Source organism: Panicum virgatum, chromosome 4N, assembly GCF_016808335.1.
Source record: "Panicum virgatum strain AP13 chromosome 4N, P.virgatum_v5, whole genome shotgun sequence".
Taxonomy (NCBI): Eukaryota; Viridiplantae; Streptophyta; class Magnoliopsida; order Poales; family Poaceae; genus Panicum; species Panicum virgatum.
This window is the reverse complement of record NC_053148.1, coordinates 8,139,654-8,147,887: the sequence shown is the minus strand read 5'-3', so window position 1 is coordinate 8,147,887 and position 8,234 is coordinate 8,139,654.

Below are 8,234 nucleotides of genomic sequence, written 5' to 3'. Positions count from 1 at the left end.
TGCCATTATCACTGCGAATCGCTCGCATGGCCTGGGGTAGCTCGTTTTTCAACCTCAAGATCAAGTCTCGAACAAACTCGAAAGCCTCATCCTTGGTTCTCATGAAAAAGACCCAAGAATAGCGAGAAAAATCGTCCACGATCACAAGAACGTACCACTTCCCACCAACAGACATCACCCTAGAAGGACCAACTGTGTCCATGTGTAGCAACTCTCCAGGGTGAGCGGTCATCACCTGATTAACAGGTGGATGTGAAGTAGCAATCATCTTCCCATGGCGACACAGATGGCAAACAAGGTCCTTTTCAAACTTCAATTTGGGCAATCCTCGGATTAGGCCAAGTGAGCTAAGTCTCGACAACAAATCGAAGCTCAAATGTCCAAGTCTCCTATGCCACTTCCTCAAATCAGAAGAAGGACCAGTCAACAAGCAACGAGAAGGGCCAAGAGGAGTTCCAGAGAAGTCAACCAAGAAAACCCGATCGCGAGGTATAATCCGGCAAACCAAATCTCCTCTGGAATCCAAAACACGCGAACAACCCTCCTTGAAGCGAATCTCAAACCCCTCATTAAGAAATTGTGAAACAGAGAGCAGATTGAACCCAAGGTTCGAAACCAAAGCAACCTCTCTCAGGGTAAAGCGATCAGAAACTCGAACAATGCCAAGTCCACATACATTTCCTCTTCCATTATCCCCGAACACAATGTACTCCTTTGAGCGCATCGGGGTGAGGCTGGAGAACCATTTGTCATTTCCGGTCATGTGGCCCGAACAACCGGAGTCCATGATCCACCTGTTCTCCAAGCCTCCAACCTGCACATCAGTAGTGAAACAAAGGGTGAGCAAATGTCTCAACACTGGAGTTAGTAAAGTGAGAAGCAAACCAGTGTCGAGCTATTTGCTCTACAGAAGGGTTAGCAAAACCAGGCAAAGCGTATCTCCCGCCCCGTCTACTGCGTGACTGACGAACACCACCGCGAGGAAAGTGTGGAGCATCGAAACCTCCTCCAAAGCCTCGGTCTCGTGGTCCATAGCCATACTAAAAATGACCGGGAGCATGACCGGCAAATGACCACCTGCTGGAGCACGGTAACCACCACCGTCTCCCTGACCTCCACCTACACGGTGCGCCCTAGCATCTTGTCTACCACCATGCCGAGGAGGACCATGCACCCGAGCAGAGTACATGTCCGCGTTCCGTCTCTCCTACTCACGCCTCACAGCCCGCTTCCTTCTGAAGCAAAACTCCTCCAGGTGACCTTCCCTGTCACAGTACTCGCAGTGGTACCTCACCTCATGCTTGGGAGGCGGAGGCCTAGCCTGCGGACGGGGAGGAGCAGCCCCTTTCTTCTGGGCAACCTGGGCTGTGGCAGCAGGGAGCGTATCCAGGGGATTCTTCAACTCATTGGGCTTCGAAACCCAAACCTGCTTCTGCGGAGGTGCTTTCGGTGGTTCTTTAATCACACCATCCGCGGGGTCAACAAGCGAAGGCTGTGTGCTCGTACTAGCAGTGTTTCCAGCAGCCTTGCCGATCTTACCATACAACTTGTCAAAGTCTGACTTCGTGTATGTGTAACCGACCCCAAAGCCATCACCACGCTTAAACTGCTTAATCATCATGCCCAACTGCGGCTCACTAGCAGAAACCCAACTAAGAATCGCCCTAAAATAGGTATTCTCATTCTCCAAGTTGGCTTTCTCTACCGCAAGATTATCCAAATCAGATATCAAACCAGGGCAAACAGAGCAGTCAATAGGTGGGCTAGACTCCACGACCTTAGTCTTCCCCAAAGACTTAATCAAGGCGTCCTTCTCATCTAGCTCCGACCTAAGCGTGGGACAAAGCTTACAAGCACCAACCAGAACAAGCCTAGACCTAAGCTCCTCTGGTTCACACACAACAGTAGCAAACTTTGACTGTAAAGAAGCTAGATCAGCCTTAAAGATAGGACACTCATCACATTCAAGCACATCACTAACAATGGGAGCGTCCTTAACCAGTTCAAGTTCATGCTTGGCCTTAGCGGGCTCATGAGACACGTCAGCAAGCGAAGTCTTAGCAACATCTAAGTTCGCAACGTTCTCATCATGCTTGGCATTGAGAGCAACAAGATCGTTCATGTGAGATATGCAGCCAGCGCACTCATCCTCACTAGATTTCTCCCTAGCACAAGCCAGCTCAGCCCTAAGCTTTCTACGCTCTCTAGCTGCTTCCTTAAGCAGCCTTTTCTGGTTGTCAAGAGCGGTGTACAACTCCCTAACCTCTGTATCAAGCAGGTCGATTGTGGAGTTTACCTCTGAATCACTCTCAGATCCAGGCGAAGAGTCGGCGCGCGTCGGTGTAGCATGTCCACCCGAAGATGCCCGAGCACCATCGGCTTCGCCCACCATGGTGCAAAAACCCTTGCGACGACCGGCCGCCAATCACAGGCCGATGAAGCCGGTGGCTTCCTTGTCCCGCTTCTTCTTCTTCTTGTCGTCGTCGTCGGAGGTCGGTGAAGAAGAGCGGTCGGTGTCGGAGCTCTTGTCGAGGTCGCTGAGCTGCGCCAGAAAGGTCTTCTCCCGCTTCTTGGCCTTGTACTGGAAGCGCTTCTTGAGCGACTCCTTGTCGAAGCGTCCTCCCCGGTCACGACTACGGTGCTTGTGGCGCCGACGCTCCTTGTTGGAGCCTCCCTCGTCGCGGTCGCGGTGGCGGTAGTAGTCGAAGTGGTTGTTCTGGCCACCGCCGGGCTTCTTGGGGCAATCGGCGATGAAGTGGTTCAAATCGCCACTGTTGTAGCACCCGGGGTTCTTCTTCCTCTGCCTGTAGTGGTAGACGCGCTGGAACTTGCTGATGAGGAGGCACAAGTCGTCATCGCCCAGCGTCTCCAGCTGCTCATCTGTAACAGAAGGCAAAGAGGCAAGAGAAAAGCCAAGAGCAGAGTTAGCGATAGAGCTCGATCCCCCTGGGCCAGTCACAAGAGCGATGCTCTTGGAAGGAGGGGCACCATTGAGTTTGGCTTGTGTCTGGTTATCCACCTTTGTGGCCTTGGGCTTGCTGAAAAGCTCGTTCATGGTCAGATTCTCATAGCCAGCAGACTCAATGATCGTGTTCACCTTGAGATCCCACACAGAGCGGTCAAGTGCGTAGAGCAACTTGAGGGCCTTCTCATGCTCTGTGTACTCAAGGGCATCAGCAGATCTGTTCGCATTGACTTTGTTCATAGTCGATTGAAAACGACTGAACATCAAGTTAATGCTCTCACCCGGCTCCTGTGTGAAGTTCTCATATTCATGCCGGTGAGTCTCGTACAGCCTGGCCTTGATCTGAGGTGTGCCCTCGTGGTAGTTCTCAAGGCACGTCCAAATCTTGTGGGCTTCCTAAAAACCCTGGACGCGTGAGAACTCTACACGAGAAACGCCAGCGAACAAGGCATTGACAGCCTTGGCGTTAGCCTCGAGCTCAGTCACTTGAAGAGGAGTGACCCGAGCGGCAAGTACCACGTAAGCCTGGTTCTTGGTAATATCTCAGACCTCGGCTCCTATGCTCTGCAAGAAGGCTCTCATGCGAACCTTCCAGTAGGCATAGTCCTCGCCGGAAAACACCGGGATCTTCCCAAGACTCGCCATGGTCGCCAAGTGGTTTTCGAACCGGTTAAGGTACTGAAAACCTCAACCAAACTCTGATACCAATTGAAGGACCGAAACTGACGACCAGAGGGGGGTGAATGGGAGCCGATCAAAATTTCTCTCGAAATCGATCTGTCGGCCTATATTCCAAAATCACCACGAGCCCTAAAGAGTTCTAGGTGAAGTTTGGAATAGCTATGGAAGAGCTAAACCAACACAAAACACCCCTAGAACGTGCGAGAGAAAACACGGAAGCGAACGAGAAAATCTGCGGACCTGGCAGACTCGGACCGGTCAGACCGCTCTCTCCAACCGGTCAGACCGGTTGGGCTGGAGTTCAAAAACCCAGACCGGTCAAACCGGTTTCAGAGACCGGTCAGACTGGTCGCTCCCAGACAGCCCGCAACCAAAGCTCCAAATGGCAAATCTCGAGCAAACGAAGTCCAAATCCAGTGAAACTTGGAGGATACCTCCGCAACTAACCTGCGAACATATCCCCAAGAGATCTTTCCCAAAAGATCAAAGAATCTTGAGAATTTAAGGGAAGATCAAGAAAGATTGGGGTTTTCTCAAGAACTCAAAAACTTCAATTCGTGAGAACTCGTGATTCCAGAGGATTTGGGACGAGCCTAGGGGTTCGGGAATCACTACAAAGAGCTCTACGAACCGTCACGATTATGTGCACCAAAAACGAAACAAAAATCAATCACAAAAGAGTACAAGAGGGATGGGATTGGATTGATTTAAAAGCCCAGAGAACACAAGGAGGATGGGGCCTCCTTTCCCAACCAAATCCAATACAAAGTCTCACAAATCCATAAGCAAAACCTATTCTAAAGAGAAGAACGGGAGAAGAGAGACACAGGGGCGGCGGCCTGGAGGAACAAGCAATTCATGGACAAGTTACAAAAGCCGCTCTAACTTAATACAAATGAAGGGGTATTTATACCAGCGGAGACCGGTCAGACCGGTTCCATGGATCGGTCAGACCGGTTGGTTAGACCGGTCAGACCGGTGCCAGGGACCGGTCAGACCGGTTGGTCTGCAGCATCCCCCTATACACGATCCCATCTGACGGCTGAGGTTCTTTCTTCGGAATGAAGTCTTCTCCACGATGCCGCCATCTTGATAAAGATCTGGTCCACGATTTTGGAAGGTCCGTGAAACCCGGGTAGGTGGCCGGTTTTGAGAAAACCGCCAAAACTCCTCGCGCGAGAAGATTCCCGCCTCCACGCCGTGGCCTTAGACGCCGTTCCCGCCTCGGCCTTCTGACGGCCCTAGACGCCGCCCGACGCCCGTCACCTCCTCGCCCGCAGTGAGGCCCTAGACGTCGTCGACGCCTGTCGCCTCCGTCAGTCCCGAGACCAACGCCCGTGCCTCCACGACTTGGCGTCTTCAACCGCCGTCCGCCTCCTTGGTTTTGTGGCGCAAATCAAGAAACCGTCTTCCGTCGCCGCTTGCGCCCTCGATCCAGGAATGGACGCCACAGCTGCCACCCGGCCTGAGCTCCTCCACGGCAGCTATCCGTCGACACTCGACGCCCGTGTACCTACAATCCAAAGATCAAGCGCATGATCACACCGCACGGTTGACAATTCACTCAACACAGGCAGGATAGAGTACTCTCGTTCCTCAATACGCACGCGACTCAAAGTATCCACCTAAATCTGAGCCGTCGGATCTCGGCGCACGATACAAACATCAAGCGGAGCACGAGTGCTTAGCCGTCTTGATGCCGTCAGGTTCGCGCTTGAGCAGAGAGCATTCGTGGAACATGGTTACGAGCAGGCGGTCAGGTAGATGAGGGCGAAGGACGACGACGAAGGCCAGCGGCACAAAGATAGCTGTGGTCTGGCGGGCGCTGATGGTAAGTGGTAACCTGAACATGGTCGTTACGTCGTGTTGTTGTGCAGGAGAGAGAGGGTAATGGGCACAGAATTGACATGTTTCTGCGCAACATAAATCAATTTGTGGCGAATTCATCCTAAGAATGATTAGGAAAACCTCGACACAAAACGGGAAAAAAATATTAACAAAAAACTAAGACAACAATCTACCGAAATAGCGGAAGGGGACCCTTCAATAAAAAGCATTGCCCAAAACATTTTTCACTAAGCAAGTACGGGTTAACTGATTTAGCTAGAACAAAAACTAATGAAAACTATCTAACTAAGCATACAATGATTTAAAAACTACTAACAAGGTTTAACACTAATTAACTAGATTAACTAAGAAAGCCTGCAATACGTATGTATGAACAGAAAACAAAAACAGCAAAGCTTACGCCTGCAGGCCAGTGCCGAACTGGGCCTACAGGTGCGCCAGACGCATGCCTGCGTTCGGCGGAATGGGCCATAAGCTGAGCTGAGTGGGCCTCCTTGTGGGCGGCTGTTTTGTTGTCTTGATGGGCCGCCTGCCGGCCTGGTGGAGCAGCCACCCACGTAGGTTGTATGCCCTTTTCCTGGGCTGCTTGTAACCTGAACTGGGCTGCCTCCTTTGCTGGGCCGCATGACGCCCACTTGCTGGGCCGCCCGACGCCCCTCTTCGGGGCGTCTTTTTTATTTTTATATTTTTTAAAATCGTTTTTTATAAAAATATATTTTCGATTTCATAATTTACAGTTTTTTACCCCTACCGCCTAGCTGCGGGGCGGCAGGGTACCTGCCGCCAACTGGCGGGGCGGTAGGGACCTAAATATAAATAAAATTTATTTTTAATTACATTTTGGCCTCTGGGGGAGCCTGCCGCCCCCCTGCCGGGCAGCAGGGTACCTACCGCCAACTGGCGGGGCGGTAGGCCAGGCAAAAAATTATTTTCCTTTTAGTTTCCAGAACAGTGAACTTCTAAATTCAATTAAAAATTATAGAACAATCACAAAAATGCAACCTAAATTTTGTTAGGTTTATTAAATCAAGATCTACAGAGAAAAAATACTCATGCATGTGAAATGTCAATTTTGCCCCTCTAAAATTTTAGGTTGTGTTTAATCTAGTTTATTTTGTATCTGTTGTTCTGTTTGTCTAAAAATCTTGAAAATTTTGTGGTAGCCTAATTTTTGCATGTGTATTTCACTGGAAAATTTTCAGGTGCATAGCCTAGGTGCATGTTTGTGGATCTATTATTCTACTGCTAAATGATGGAAATCCAACAATAATAGATCCACAAATATGCACCTAGGCTATGCACCTGAAAATTTTCCAGTGGAATACACATGAAAATAGTAGGCTATCACAAAATTTTCAGGATTTTTAGACAAACAGAACAACAGATACAAAATAAACTAGATTAAACACAACCTAAAATTTTAGCAGGGGCAAAATTAACATTTCACATGCATGAGTATTTTTTCTCAGTAGATCTTGATTTAATAAACCTAACAAAATTTAGTTTGTATTTTTTTTATTTTTCTATAATTTTTAATTGAATTTAGAAGTTCACTGTTCTGGAAACTAAAAAGAAAATAATTTTTTGCCTGGCCTACCGCCCCGCCAGTTGGCGGTAGGTACCCTGCCGCCCGGCAGGGGGGCGGCAGGCTCCCTTAGGGGTCAAAATGCGATTAAAAATAAATTTTATTTACATTCAGGTCCCTACCGCCCCGCCAGTTGGCGGCAGGTACCCTGCCGCCCCGCAGCCGGGCAGTAGGGGTACAAAACTGTAAATTATGAAATCGAAAATATATTTCTGTAAAAAATGATTTAAAAAAATATAAAAATAAAAAAGCCGCCCTCTTCGGGCGCATGGTCACCCACCTGGACCGGACCGCTCCACAAATGTTCGGAGTCGTGCCTGCGGGTGCGAGCGCACGCGTCCAAGAAGCGCCACGCTTGCCAGTGGGTCCAGGTAACTGTTCTCTTCTTCCTCGTGATGCCGGCAAGTTTTGGAGGGTGGGAGGTGGGGGAGCGGCCGAAAACGAGGATGCTGCCGACCGGGGTGGTGGTTGAGGCGGCGGCTTTTAGGGTTTAGGTTACCGGGGTGGGGGCGGCTCCAAGCTAGCGGCTGTAGAGGGAGGTCGTGGTCCGGCGGTGGTGGTTCAGCTGGCGGCGGAGTCGACGCGGTGCGGGAGTGCTGTCGGCTGATCGGGGCTGGATCTCTGGTGGGCGGGTCTGGTGGCGGAGGCAAAAAGGAGTTGGGGTCGAGAATGGTGACGGGTTAGCGTCAGCGGCAGTGGAGGCTGCTGTGGGCCTTTTGTAACCCCTCCCCCCACTCGTCACACCCGTTGCCCCTAATAGGCCCCGACCGCTCGGCCTGCTTGCGCACCCCGCCCCGCCGACCGAGCTCTTGAGCCGAGCCTTGGTATTGCCGCTGCCAGCGCTCCGCAGGAACACTGCTCGCCGCGCCGTGCAAGCACGCCGCCGCATGGCTGTGAGTGCTCTCCGGCGCAAAGCTCGCTCAAAGAATAGAGAGAAAAGAGAGGAAAAATAAAAAAAATCTGAAACTTCAAATCCAAATTGTTGCTGCTTGTAACTGATGAAACTCTTTCTTCTCTGTCCTCATAATAACCTTATCAAGTTAGCAAAATTGCTGCACTAGCATGGAATTTAACCCTCATGAAACTCTCTATAAAATCTATTGAGACTGGTATAATTGTCATGCAACTAGGCTAGGCAACAATAGTACAGGAATG